Source organism: Psammomys obesus, unplaced genomic scaffold, assembly GCF_907164565.1.
Source record: "Psammomys obesus unplaced genomic scaffold, mPsaObe1.curated_primary_1811, whole genome shotgun sequence".
Lineage (NCBI taxonomy): Eukaryota > Metazoa > Chordata > Mammalia > Rodentia > Muridae > Psammomys > Psammomys obesus.
In genome coordinates, this window is record NW_026585691.1 from 1 (window position 1) to 8,388 (window position 8,388).

The 8,388-nt window shown below is 41.0% G+C and overlaps 1 pseudogene; it reads left to right on the forward strand.

Annotated features, from left to right (window-relative positions):
- The first annotated feature begins 2,815 nt into the window (after window positions 1-2,815).
- On the forward strand, window positions 2,816-7,274 carry LOC129670316 (protein SSXT-like; annotated as a pseudogene).
- The last annotated feature ends 1,114 nt before the right edge of the window (window positions 7,275-8,388 follow it).

Consider the following 8,388-nt stretch of genomic DNA (forward strand, 5'->3'; position numbering starts at 1 on the left):
TGGAGCCTTTTCATGATTAATGATTACTGTGGGAGAGCTTGTCCATCCCTGGGCAGGTGGTCTTCAATTGTATAAGAAAGCAAATTAAGTAAGCCATGAGGAGCAAGCCAGTAGGCAGCGTTCGTCCATGGCCTCTGCTTTAGTTCCTGACTTCAGTTCTTTTCATAGCAGACTATCAGCTGTAAGAGGAAATGAACTTATTTATTTCACATTTCCTCCACATTTTGTTAATGTTGCTTAGCACAACAGAAGGTAAACTGGGGCACACATGAAATCTAAAAAGTCAGTTTCATAGAAACAGACAGCTGAACAGTGGTCGGTAGAAGGCAGAACAGGAGGGAAACTGGGTAACAGAAACCACATTACAGTTAGATCAGGAATCAGTCCTAGTGCTCACCAATCTGTTAGAGAACAGTGGGGGGGGAGCTGTAGCTCTCAACTTCCTACAGAATGTATACAGAACCAGTGGAAGAGTTTAAAGCCTCCCAATATGAATAAATAGTAAATGTTTAAGACAGAAATGCTGCTGGCCATGGTAGTGCATTTCCCAAATCCCAGCACTTGGAAGATTGAGGCAGGAGAACTGCTGTGAGTTCCAGGCCAGTCTAGCTTATGGGACTTAAAAAAAAATCAGTGAAACAAAGGGAAGAAATGCTGTGATTCATTCATTTGATCTTTCTTGGCAGCAGATATGAGACTTTCACATAGGACTCTGTAAGTTACATGTTGAGAAAATGAGAAATTGAAGAGTGCTGAAGGACCCGTTGCTCCCAAGGTTTTCTGCCAGCCTTATTCAGTAGAGCCTGCCCAGCTGTACAGTCAGCAGCACGACACTGGAGAGCCGTGTGCAAGAGCTGCCTGGTTGTGGTGACTCATTTTGGTTATTTATATAGTTGATCTGGAATCCACTAAAACACAAGCTACTGCTCCATCCTGTGAGGGACTTTCTTGATCAGATTATCTGAGGCAGGAAGACTCACCCTAAACTTGGGCATCACCTTCTGGGCAGCCCACATAAAAGGTCGTGGAAAAAGGGAACTTTCACTGTTTGCCTGTTGCCCTCACTGGCAAGTTCTTTCCTGATTTTAGAACCAATTTCTTCAAGCTTCCAAAGCAGACTGAAGACTAGCAACACTTCCAGAATCCTCCAGGCCTTCAGTACTAAATTGAAAACTTCTAAAACAGCCAGCAGTGTGTATGACTGACTCAGCCTCTCCAGTGAGACAGCCATGGTTGGACACAAAAAAACCGCATCATGTCAGCCAAGCAAGTAAACACCTTAATATGTATTCACTGTATTGGTTGTTTCTTTAGAGCACCTTGACTAGTATACTGACCCACTGTACCACAGAGGGACTTCCAGCCTGCTTAGTCTATGCTGCCCAGGTCAGTCTTATTCCTGCTCCTTCTTCCTTCTGAGGCTCCCTGTCCACTTGGTGCAGGCTTTCCTGACCTTGGAGAAGTTGCAGCAGGCTGATTGGAAGGGAACCATTCTATAGCCAGATCAATGCATAAAGTACACGAAGATGAGCAGAAAGCTGGGAATGCCCACAACCCAAGCAGGTCACACACATAACCTGGTCTATCCAACTATGAAGTTCAGCTATATTTTTATTAACCACAGTACTGTTATATCTCATTGAACAATGGTTAAGGTTTCACATCATTCTGATCTGTAATGTCTCACATGCACCACCTCTATTTGACTACCTCATAAATTTTATTAGACTAATCAGTTTAAGAATTATGAAATAATCAGGCATTGTGGTGCATACATTTAATTATAGAAATTGAGAAGCAGGGACAGGCAGATCTCTGTGAGCTTGAGGGCAATACAATCAATATATACTATACATATATATACATACTGAGTTCCGTGACAGCCAGAGCTACACAGAGTGACACCCTGTCTTGAAAACAACAGCGACAGCAACAACTATATTTTCTACTTATATTATTAATTGTATAAGTCTTGTTGGTATTTCATGTTGCATTTTGAACAGAGTCATAGCATTGTTAAGTAATCTATAGTTACCACTATATTATCCGCTACAATAACAACAATGCATATTTTTGTGACATTGTAAACACCAGGTCCATCTCATACTTGGAAAATCAAAATGGGAGATGTGAAGCTTTCTATCGCAACAAACCACACTTAGAACACTGTATACTTTATATATATATATATATATATATATATATATATATATATATATATATATATATATACTTAACTCCAAGGAACTTTATTTTCCATTATACAGGTAACTCTTAACAGTTATTTTGTTGGGTATCTTTAAAAGTTAAATAAACAAAGAACTGTATATGGCACGGTGAGCATATTAGAGTCCAGCGGATGCAACCAGTATCCTGTGAGCCTTCATGTGCAGAAAACTGTGGCTGTGAAGACATGCATCCATTACAATTGGGCAGAGGGACCTCACAGATCTGATCTAAGCACAGTTATGGGGTCACACTATGGAAAACATTAGTACTGTTTCCTTTCGCGAACATTGCTCCTCAGCTCCCTGCACTGGATGCCAGTGGATGCCCAACTACTGGATTCTGAAGCTCGTAGCACAGGTTCTTCTTAGTTATTATCATTCAAGGACTCTCACCGGGCACCGAATCCCTCAGGGTAAAGCAGCCTGTCAATACTTGTAACTTTTTCAGTCCTCCCCAATGTGGCAGGGTAGGCCCCTTTCCTGGAAGTGTGCCTGGCTACTCAGCAAGCAAGAACTCCAGAGAGGAAGAACTTTAAAAAGCTTCCAGCTTTCACTTGCCCCGTGTTGGACAGTGTATATTCTAAACTATGTCAGTGTTCCTATGTGTCTGACCATCAGGTGAAGCAGCAAAATTACAAATACAGAAAATGTTGGTGCTACTGTTCTGATGGACATTTCAATGAATTCACATCTCAGTCAGTATCAGTCTTCACAAATACTGCATAACGTTCTGTGTGATCATGGTCTCAGTTGCGAGTCTATGAGTTTCATGTACATACATCACCTGCCAGTCTACCAACAACTTGAACGAAACTCAATTTCTTTCTTCTTTTGTGATTTTTAACTTTTTAAGTCAGGAAACAAAACTCAAAACCATATATTTCATGGAAATTTCAGAAGTGAAAAATAACTTGGTACCCAGTAGATATAGCAAAAAAAAAATAATAATAAATATATATATATATATATATCATAAGATTTTCAAGGTTCTACATAGATGTAGGAATGCATCATCTGTATAGTGATTAATTCATCCTATTCTGTTTTAAGCACATGTATGTCCTATGCTGCTTGATGCTCCCAAGACTACCATTGGAGCATAAACTATTGTTTATTGTACTTGTTCTAACCCAGCAGGTGTGGCCAGCCTTCTGCGGGTTGGTAGCGACATTCAGGCATTGCAGGTTATCATGTTCTTTATCTAAAAATGTGTTAAAGTTTGATATTTCAAATCAAATTTATTTTTTTTCTTTTATTTTTGTACATTTTTTGTTTTAAATTAGCTTAAAAGTAGCTGGGTTTTTTTTTTAAAGATTTTTCATTTTTAGATTTGTTTAGCCCAATCCTTCCTCTGTTGACTACTCTGCTCTTATTCCAGCTTGTTCGTGGTAAGCACTTTATTTCATGTATGTTTTCCTACATTCTCTAGCCTCTCTCATAGAGGCTACTTCTCACCCTCTTATACACTCCCTTCTAGTTTCCTGGGGTCAACACACATTCATCCCACATAAACCAAATAGAAATTGTATATAAATAAACACATATTCTAACAATTCTATAAGCAATGAAACCACGTTGAGACAGAATGTATGGTAGCTGTCTTTCTGGGCGTGTACTAATGCAGTTAATAGAATACTTCCTGTTTTCTGCTGTAGCCATTTTCTATCATGTTCTGCGGTGCCATGTTCTATCAAATTCTGTATGGAGACAAGGAGACCCCTAGGGTCTGGTAGTATCTAAGACCTCAGCTTATCTCCCCACTTTGTCTTAAAGTTTTCAAATCCCAATATTTATAGCCACTTTGTTCTAGTTCCTGATTGTCCAGTTGACTGTCCCTGAATGGCTGATGCGCGTGGGGAGCAATAATGCCCTTTCTGGGGCTGCTTGGTCCAGCACAGTGCTGGTTCCCAGCTGCTCCTGCCTTTTTTTTCTTTAGGGGATCTCATCCTACTTAGAATGGTTTTAGACGGTCTTCTGCGTAAGTAGAGTTTGGTGTCCCAAGAGCTTCTTCCAACATAACTGCACTTAGGATGTCTGTTGCACTTCCCTCTTTTCTATCATTTCCACTCTAGACTAATGCGTGGTGCATGATTACCATAATCATGGTTTCAACAGAGACACCGAACATTTCTGCAGTCACTTTCATTCATCAGATATTGTCCTTCTCCGTCCCATTTCTGCTGACGTATTTTGCCTATTTCAATTTTTTGTGTGTGTGCATTCTGTGAGATTTCTTCATACCCTCTTCTCCCTAAAAGCCTTGACATGAGTGTGCACAAGGATATGTGTTCGTGTCTATCTGGTGTGATTTTCATAAAGCTCTCAACTCATTCTGATGTAGTTTTTAGTTGAACTATCACTCTAATGTATTTTGTGCTATTAATAATTTTTTCCATATAAGACTGTTGTATGGTAAAGCCCCAACGATCACTCAGCACTACTAAAGTATAAATAGAATATGTATTAAGTGGGTTTGGTGGCTACCTGGTAAGAAACTCTTCTCACAGACATGCTTCTAACACATGTTACAAGGAGCTTTTGAAGGCAAAAAATATCAGAAACACTATATTTTGGTTGGCAGTTGGCATGATGAAGTAAAGCAAGCAAATAATTTTATGGAATCCAAAAATATGCAGGCAGCTGGGGCATATAGACCCCCAGTTTCCAGAATAGGGTTTGGTACTTTTAAAAGGGAATTTTCATGGAGGAGGTAGAAAAGAGATGTTTAGTTTCAGGTTAAACTAATGATGGCTCCACCTGAGGAGGAATCTGCACTAGCTCAAGGAAGAAACGGAACTAGTATTTTACCCAGGTAGTCCACTCCTAAGCATATACCCAGAAAAGTCCACATTGTACCATAGAAATAGGTGCACATCAAGAGCATCACTGCTCTATTTCCTACAGCAGTGAAATCGAGGCCACCTGTGTATTTATAAACAAATAAATCAAATATTAAAATTTTCATATATAAAATTAACTGTAATTTTACTATAATGAAGTATGAAATCAAAAAATGTTTAAGAAAATTGATAGACTTATAATGGATAATATTAATCCTGTTCACTCGAGTTAAGAAAAAAATCCTGCATTCTCCTTCATATACACATACTATCCTATAATGTCTTACATATGTACAAATGGTATAAATATAACTTCAGAATAAAATTTATAAAGAAAAGCAGGAAAGGTAATATTAGATGATAAATACGTAAAAGGATCCATGATTCATGAAAGAGGATGTAAAAATAATTATGTTTCTCGTTTCAGCGCTGTCATTGCCTTGTTTGTTTCTAGTGCATGGGCAGACAAAAGTAATCGCTGGTAGCAGTGTGGGCTCCCTGGCAGAGCCCCGCCTTCGTTTGGCTATGCCAACTGTGTTGAGGTTTCTTGAAATACTCAGGGCTTGGTCTCAGCAAGTGTGCCTTTGAATGGCCAATTCATTGTATTTCTCTAATGCTTTTATTTGTGAGATCCTTACAATAAACTATTTTTAGTTTAAAATAAAACATCAATTTTTTTTTCAAAATTAAGGGATTGTTCCACGTATTTCCATTAGGAAATATAATGCATCACCAGGATGGATTCAGAGACAAAAATCAATTGGTAATCAGATGCCAGAACATCTTTTTTTCTTTTTCTTTTTGTAATAGTTGCTGAAAATAGATTCTATTTCATAAAATATATCCTGATTATGCTTTCCTTAGAACACTCCTCCCAGTTCTTCCCATCCTGTGCAGATCACCGATCACCTGTCATTGCAGAAAAAAAGAAAAAAAAAGGTTTCTAAGACATAACAACAAAACATATCAAAATGAAACACAATAAGATAAAACAAAAATTATCACATTGACAAAAGAAAAAGCACACAAGAGAAGACACACGAATCAGAGACCCACTCGATCAAATATCAGGGTCACCATAAAAATATTAAACTGGCCTGGAGCACTCTGGACTCACAGATCATTTGCTGCCCTGAGATTGCAGAGCAAAGGGGAGATCACCCCCGCCACCATCCAGAAGACGCTGCATAAAAACTGACCATCTTATTCAGTGTGTAATGGACCACCAGGATGGAAGAAAGGCCCCCGAGGGCTCCCACTGCCGGCAGATGTTGCAACAAGCCTGGTAACCCTTGCTACCATAACAGATTCCAATCAAAACATTCAGTCTCTCTTACCAGCACCGCCCACACAGAGCCTGCCTATCGGTCTTGAAGGGATGAGTCAGAGCAGCCCTCTGCCCCCTCCCCGCTCTCACAACATGCCTTCAGCACACATGCAGAACCAGATGAACAGCCAGATGCCTCGGCCTAACCATACGCCAATGCAGGAACCTGGACCCAGTCAGCTCCACATGACAAACAGTTCCATGAATGTGCCTTCAAGTAGCCATGGCTCCATGGGAGGTTACAACCATTCTGTGCCATCATCACAGAGCATGCCTGTGCACAGCCAGATGACGACAAGTCAAGAGCAGCCAATGGGAAACTATGGTCCCAGACCAAACATGAATATGCAACCAAATCAAGGTCCCATGATGCATCGGCAGCCTCCTTCTCAGCAGTACAACATGCCACCTGGAGGTGGGAAGCATTACCAAGGATGACAGCCCCCCATGGGGATGATGGGTCAAGTTAACCAAAGCAATCACATGTTGGCCAGAGGCAAATGCCTCCCTATAGACCTCTGCAGCAGGGCCCACCACAGCAGAACTCAGGCCAGGAAGACTATTATAGTGGACAAGTTCTCCAGAAGGCATGAACCAGCACTATTACCCTGATAGAAACTCACAGTACAGCCAACAGCAAGATGCTTATCAGGGACCACCGCCACAGCAGGGTACCCACCCCAACAGCAGCAGTACCCAGGGCAGCAGCAGGGCAGTGATCCTGCCCAGGGCAGTCCAGGTCCACAGTCTCCTAATTATCCTCAGGGTCAAGGTCAGCAATATGGGAGCTATAGATCAACACAGCCAGGACCACCCCAGCCACCCCAGCAGAGGCCTTATGTGTACGGCCAGGGACAATATGGAAATTGCCAGCAGTGAAAACGTCCTTACATTCCAATAGCCAGTATCTGTTAGCAGCCATATTGTCACAACTTCTGCACTGTGGACACCTCCCTCTGATGACTCCTTCCATTCCACCTAGTTTTTGGAAAAATCTTCGCCTAAGTGGCTGCTTCATCAGCAAGCAGCCTTACGGTTTAGTTTGTAAAGGCTTTAGTAGCTACCAAATACACCCAGTTTCACATTTCTACTCTAGATGGCAACATTGGACAGAAAATGCATTGGCATTAAGTAATTTGCAGCGATTTCGCAACTGTGTTCCAAATGGACTGTCACTGGCTGAAGGGTGTGAACAGCGTGGTGTGTTCACCAAGGCTGAGGGGGTTTCAGACTTTTCCACAGATTATTTTGTAAAGGGAAGGAGGAAACGTACACTTTTTGCAGCAGCAATATTTTGCATATTAGGTTTGCTTCATATGATGAATCCGGAAGACGGTACACTCCACACTGGGCAGAATCGGAAATCCTGTTACTGTGGAGTGTGGCAGATGCTGGTGGTTGCGGTGCTCTGTGAAGGCACAGGTGAGGGAGGACAGAAGTACACACATCCACCGTCAGTGCCTAGAGGAAATTCGCTTCTCTTATCTACCAGCTTAGCAAGGGCGCTGTGACACAGTTTTTGAGTACAAAGACATTTTTTTTAAAGCCTTCCAGTTTGGTGTGTTAAAATCTTTTTGTAAAGATGATTTATAATACTGTTTTCCAGTGCAAGGCAATAATTATGCTGCATCTGGGACCTCTGGCAGGTTGGTGTGAATGAAGCGGGAACCCTCTCAAAGCATCAGGACTGAAAAGGAAAAGCCTCCGTTTTCACCTCGTTTGAGTAATCAGGGAGCTTTCTGAGTACAGTCAACACGTTTTCAACCGCGGCAAAGAGGAGTCAGTGTTGATCTGCTAGATTATTTTTTAACATTAGCATGGAGAGTTCGTGGAGAGTTGTATTTTAACTTTCTTAATTGGATTTAAGTAAAAGGGCACCTTTGTGTTCCTCTCTCTTCATCTTAGTTAATATAACAGGAAAATGCTATATGATGGGGCATTTCTGATTTAGATTGAAAGCCTAGAAGTTGTATTTTCCTGATCCTTGTTTTTC